The following is a 6,000-nucleotide window of genomic DNA, read 5'->3' as shown; positions in this document are numbered from 1 at the left end:
TGATGTTTGGTGAGCATAGCTGTGATAAAAAATATTAAATTGTATGTAAATATACTTGTAAGTATGTATTGAATACATAAATATGATATTTGTATAATTCGTATTTAGATATGTCAGTATTGTTTTCGTGCTTGTTTCGAATGACTATCTAATATTTTTGTAGAACATGATACATTAAGGACATTTTATTTATAAAGTAAAACCTCGTTATACTGCCATCAAATGTCCAGCATAATTATGGTGTTTTATAATGGTTTTGGCCCTATACTAAAGAAAACAATTCAAAGACAAAATGAGAAAAATGAAGTTCCTGAAATATGTTTGCAGTCATAAAGCTGACAAATGAAAACGAGGGCCATTATGTCGATGTTTTGCTGTGTTTACATTCAAACAGAGTTACACTATTTTGCCAAAGATATGTCAACTATAAATGTTTTCATCCTATCGTTGACCTCATCATTATCTTAAAGTTCTTTCGGTAATGTTTGACAAAAAAATTGGCATATTAAGACACCTCTCCTTCTTAAATCAAATACCGTTAAACTTATCTGAAATCTTAAATTTAAATTTCCGCCTTCTCTAATATCTCTAAATTTAGTTGTTACTATTTGCCTTATTGCTATCGTCGTATTTACATTTTCCGTAATTGTTCCCGTCACGTGACCTATATCTAAAAACTATATGTCAGTATATCGTCTTCTTTAGAAGCGCTTCAGGAAATGTTCATGGCTGACGTCACAGTGTGTGTTATATGGTTACAAATATACCATAGTAACAATCATCAAACAATGCAAAATAACTCATGCGATTGTAAAACAGGAGTTAGAAAATCAATACATTTTATAAAATGTAAATATATATACGTTTTGAATTATTTTGAGTGAAAATGTACTTAAACATATTTTTTGCTTGAATTTGTAATAAATGCAATATGTCTGTGATGCAGTTAAACACTATAACTTCTTTGCAGGGAAGCATTGTAAATCCAGCCACCTTACTACTCAGGGAAAGTATCTGGTGTTTAGGACTGTTGGATACGTAGATCCATTTTGTATATCAAACAATGCCAACCATACTTGTTTGATGGTAACACCAGATAAGTGGTGCCTGGTTTAATGACACAAGACTCTATGTTCTAAAATGATTTTCTATCATTAATGTTATATTTCATGATTTATTGCTTGATGGACACATTTAAGTTCTATGAACATATCTATGGTAATTTTGTTTTATCGCACATTTGTATTTTCGTTATATAAATTGCCTCTCGAGCACAATCAATATAATATGATATAATATAGCTGATATTTCTATAACGAGAAATATTATAAGTTCTCCTGTGTTTTTGTTTTGATAAAAATGTTGTACAGCACCAATAATATTTCATCAAATGAGACGATAGAAATAGAATACAAATGTCTGTTGTTACGAAACAAGTTATATTATATTGTTCAATTAACTATAAAGAGAAAAGATAATAAAAGAACGGAGTATATTATCAAAAGGCAATTCAAAGAAAGTAACGCCGGGATAGATAATAATAACTTCCCAATCGACGACATTTTTGAAATTTCATTTTTTTAAATCAATATTTTGTTTTATTGTTGCTAGTTTTACAATACATTGTAAATGCAATACTTGCCTAAATTATTGCGTTCATAGTTTTAGATGAACAAATAGTTAAGACTTATGCAAATAAATTATCAGAGAGGACAAAGTTTCAAGAGTTTTCATTAAGTATTATATCTTTGATTGGGTGAAAATATATTGGTTGATTGTAATAAAGTAAATTGTTATTTCACTGTGCCGTGGTCTTTGTTGAATCATATAGTTGTTCAGTTGTTTTGATTACGTATGTTCACTCTACAGGGTTTAAATCTTAACAGCCTTTCATCCGACTACACATGTACACTTGCGTCGAGTATCAAATCAAACAAAAAAAAAGCTATAAAAATTGGGCCAGCATTAATGAAACATGTTCAAGTTTAGTTTCTGTACATAAGTCCAATTTCTTGTTCCGGTGAAAAAATTAATCAAAACTCGCATTTTTTCAAAGATTTGGAAGAATGTTTGAGATATGTCAAGCGGATCATTGTTTGCAATGTCTAGACCTGACCTTTTGACCTTGTTACATGGTAAGCACACAAATCATGAGTAAGCATGAGAATGATGTCATGAATCTTACTTTCATGCTTGCTGAAAACGACAGTCAATCTTTAGCCTACATGCAGTAGTAATAACCGCCATTATTTGCACAAATGCAGAATCAATGACGGCCAATTATTGTGCAGACAATGACAGCAGTACTTGCAGTGGCAAACGAGCGTCATATGCATATGTATTGTCCCAAATACAGAGGCAATTACAACCATTATTGACACAGACATAGATGCATTAATCCAGCTTTTTAACAAAAGCTGTGACACGAAATATCTTTATTGACAAAATGAAGTGATAATCAGTCATCATTGCCACAAATGTTAGTGACAGTGATATCAGTCCTCCAATGAATATCTGGTAGGCCTCACTATTTCTGTGATCTTCCTCCGCTTGTCCAATGAACCATCCCAACGAGATTGTAGGTGGTTGTCATGGCATAAAAGATTTAAAAAATAAACATGATGTCCGTAGTCCTGAACATCCTCGATACTCCAGAAGGGCGTACGTGAGCGAAATCCCTGGAGTATCGAGGATGTCAGGACTAGGGAAATCATGTGGGGGTTTTAATTTGCTATATATCATAGCAAAATCAAAGGCTCAGTGTGCGCCACTTTTTGGATGAGACAAGTATCAGCCTAGCAAATTGGGCAGGTTATTTTGACCTTAGACCAATCAAAGAGCTAGCCGCGTGCCTAAAACTTTGCTATGACATATTCCAGGGGTGTAGAGAGCAAAAGTGAGCGTAACCCTTGGAGTATTGAGGAAGAGTCATACATGTTACATTGTATTTTTTTCCCGTTTCTGTTACGACGTAAATCTATTAATTAAGTGTTATCATAAGTCTTTATCACATCTAGGGGTGTAGAATAGCGAAATTATAACAGAGGGGATTTCAAATACGGTAAAACCTGACACTTGCGAGAGGTTTTACACATATTTGAAAACACTAAGGATGATGTTTCCTTTTTCTAACCCCTAAGGTCTAAAAAAAAGGATGTACCCTTTATTTCAAACCCACAATTAGCCCAGAATCCATGAAAATGCGTTTTAACTTGCAACTTTTTGACAATATAAACTTTGCTCTCGAGCTTTTTACATAAAAATAACAAGCTGGTGACCAAGATATAAACTGTATAGCAAAAGACATCGTCCGAAATTCAATCACACTAACATCCAAAACATGTATGTTTTAACTATAGAAATCAATATTACTAATGTCAGGCTAACATATTTGCTTCATATTGTTTGTTAGGTATTTACGTTTAAATGCACGGTGTTCTACGGACTAATTAATTAGGTAAACAAAGACGTATTGGGCATTATTCTTAGGGTTATCGTGTTCTCTGACGCATTTAAAACCTCAGTTCTTCCTTACAGTATTTAAGTAGTCCCTTTTGAATCATGGCATCCAAAGAGAAGCTATATTACAGACAGCCTTTAATCATTTAATCACGAGGAGTCGTACATGTACACGTAACGATTTTAAGCTCCTGGGAATATATGACATGATGGTGTCCAAACGTATTTTGTTGATCATTCTGGCCATCGTAAACAATTTCATTGAAGTTGAAGGTAAGATTTGACAAAAAATTTAACAATTCATTTTTTTGTAGTCATTCTGCTAAGAGAAATAAGGTTTGAAAACGTATCCTTTTAAATCATTATCAAAGGTAAAATAAAAAATACTTGTTATTTTAAACACAGATACCCTAAAATCTCGACAGTAAGCTGCGATTTATTTCCGGTATTTAATTTGTATGGAATATCGGGCTTATTTGGGGTGGGGGGTGGGGGTTCAAAGTCATAAAACGAGATACATGTATAAGGTTTCTTTTAATGTTTTGTTTTATTTATCAAATTGTTGCAATTTGAAATCAAAAAATGTAATAGGTACATGTAAAAGATCTTTAGGCTGACAGAGGTACACTAATATGAAGCCTGGCTGGATCCGATGCATCTTTCAAGAACGCCTTACTTTCAATGACGGCTTATTATCAGATATGCTTGACCGTATTGAACCCAAGGTTTTTAGAGTAGAAACGAAATATTTTGCATCACACTTACATGTAGCGATGTATTAATTGTTATGTTTCCTGTATGTTTTATTACTTGAATACAGACCGCATTTAATAATACTTATACTATTTACCCAAGGAGAGTCATTTGTTCATAAAGCGCTCATGTAAGCGCCTGAAAGGCTGTTAATCTGGTCACAAATATTTTCATAATACTTGAAGCAACGGCATAGTATATTATAGGACAATAACCCATCTTTAGTGAGCCTCCCTGCTGGGATATATTTAGAAATACGAAATACAGAAATATAATAAACTTTCTCTATTTACTTAGGCTAGACCCTAGTGACCGAGATAAAAAAAAAAGGTGGTTATCTGTTGGTCACAAGTTTTCCTACAGATCCGTTATGAAAATTTAAGAAAGGGAAATAAAAAAAATATCAAAACCAAAACGTTCAAAAGGTTATAACTACACTAAATATACTTTTTAGAAAACAGAATTTAAGATGCCAACAAGTTTTATGTAATGACAGTTACTAAATTAGATTGTGTTGTTATTTTGTTTTTAGTATTTACAATGTTAGTTTACTTATCAAAAGTCTACCCGGATGTATATGTTATATGTAAATATATTATAATCAATACTTTTTTTATGGAATGTCATCTATTTCTGGTAGTTTGTGTAAATTCTGACGTCATTAAATGAACTGAACCATCCGGAGTGGTGCAGAGAGTTGGCATTCGCGCAGTACTTGATATTTTGTCTTACTCTGTATAATATTATTTTAGAAAGAACCACTGTCATGTACAATTGATGAGTCCTAGACAGCGGACACAGCTGTATGGTGAAGTGAAGCCCGAGTTTCCTCTGCCCCTGACACAGGTATAGACATTTCGACAGATCGATGTCTGGTGTTGGGCTAGTGGAAACTCGGACTAGGTGAAGTGTAATTCATTTTCTGCATTCTGGATCTACTATCAATTTGAAAAGTGCAATCACATATATGTGTGCTTCGTTCCATCATTATACATCTTGTAAGCAATATAAAGAAAATTGTAAACATAGTCTTACATATAATAAATATACAAGAAATTTACGGAAATATTTTTAAATACTGTAAATATTTAACAAAGATGTGAGCATGCGTTTGAATGTAATAAAACATAGCAAACGCATTACCTATACCAGTGTTAAACCAAAATTAAATCCCTTTTAGTGACCATTTACATATAAATAGTACTCCTTAAGTACCCCTTAAACAATTCTAGTTACAATGCAATTTACATGCGATGCCTTATTAGGGCTAAAGGAGTTTTCCGTCGGAGAGGATTTGCCCTAATTCATACTTTCTTTAATTATATGGAGTTTTGCAATTTGTGAATCAATCTAGTGGTAAATTGTTTCAAAAAACATACATGATCTAGGTTCCAGTGAAAACCAATGCCGATGCATGAATGCCTCGACCATTCAGACCAATTATATTGAATAAATACAGGGATTGATAAAATATATTCACTCGGTAGAAAACCCATGCGTAAATATTCACTATTAAAAATGCTATATATAAAATACTGGTTTTGTGTCATTGCGCCAACAATGAATACAAAAAAGATAGCAATATTGTGAACAAATCCGGTATGTATATTACACATGTAAATATGTTGTGAGCAATCTTGTGAACACATCCCTACATACAACAATATATTAGAATGTTGTGAACTTAGCTTTGTACACAGTTAATATATAATATGTCTCTGCATACAGTGGTGGCCAAGTGGTTAAGGCGTCTGAAATTCTGCTGGGAACTCCGTCTTTACTCCAACA

The sequence above is a fragment of the Mizuhopecten yessoensis genome, unplaced genomic scaffold, assembly GCF_002113885.1.
Source record: "Mizuhopecten yessoensis strain PY_sf001 unplaced genomic scaffold, ASM211388v2 scaffold11161, whole genome shotgun sequence".
NCBI lineage: Eukaryota > Metazoa > Mollusca > Bivalvia > Pectinida > Pectinidae > Mizuhopecten > Mizuhopecten yessoensis.
The sequence above is the reverse complement of the archived record's forward strand: the minus strand, read 5'-3'. Positions refer to the sequence as shown.